Source organism: Nycticebus coucang, chromosome 3, assembly GCF_027406575.1.
Source record: "Nycticebus coucang isolate mNycCou1 chromosome 3, mNycCou1.pri, whole genome shotgun sequence".
In the NCBI taxonomy this organism is placed as follows: domain Eukaryota; kingdom Metazoa; phylum Chordata; class Mammalia; order Primates; family Lorisidae; genus Nycticebus; species Nycticebus coucang.
This window is the reverse complement of record NC_069782.1, coordinates 86,635,451-86,636,109: the sequence shown is the minus strand read 5'-3', so window position 1 is coordinate 86,636,109 and position 659 is coordinate 86,635,451. Positions and strand designations below refer to the sequence as shown.

The 659-nt window shown below is 36.1% G+C and overlaps 1 non-coding gene across 1 annotated transcript; it reads left to right on the top strand.

The window, feature by feature from the left end:
- Positions 1-221: 221 nt before the first annotated feature.
- LOC128582663 (U6 spliceosomal RNA) lies at positions 222-328 on the top strand. The gene has a single exon (XR_008379110.1). It is a non-coding gene; the product is annotated as a U6 spliceosomal RNA (small nuclear RNA).
- The last annotated feature ends 331 nt before the right edge of the window (positions 329-659 follow it).

Here is a 659-nt window from a genome sequence, read left to right as displayed (position 1 = left end):
CCTGAGCAAGAGTGAGACCACATCTCTACTAATAATAAAAAAAAAAAAGTTGAAAAAATAGTGGATGTTTTGGTGGATGCCTGTAATCCTAGCTACTCAGGAGACTGAGGCAAGAAGACTGTTTGTGCCCAAGAGTTTGAGGTTGCTGTGAGCTATGATGCCACCACGGCACTCTACCCAGGATAACAGTGAGACAAACCAAACAAAAAAAATGGAAGGTTGTGCTCGCTTCGGCAGCACATATACTAAAATTGGAATGATACAGAGAAGATTAGCATGGCCCCTGCGCAAGGATGACACGCAAATTCGTGAAGCGTTCCATATTTTTAAGTCTCATTCTTGTCAAAAAAAAAAAAAAAAAAAAATGGAAGGTTGACTTTTAGTTCTTTAAGAATTCTCCATACATCTTTCTTTAAGGGTTGTATTAGATCCAAATACCCATCAACCCATGAATGGATTAACAAACTGTGGCATATGTATACCATGAAATACTATTCAGCCGTAAGAAAACACAAAACATCTTTTATATTTACCTGGATGGAGTTGAAACATATTCTTCTTAGTAAAGTGAAGAATGGAAAAAAAACATCCAATGTACTCAATACTAATATGAAACCAATGTATAAGCAATTACATGCCCATATGAATGATTAAACACA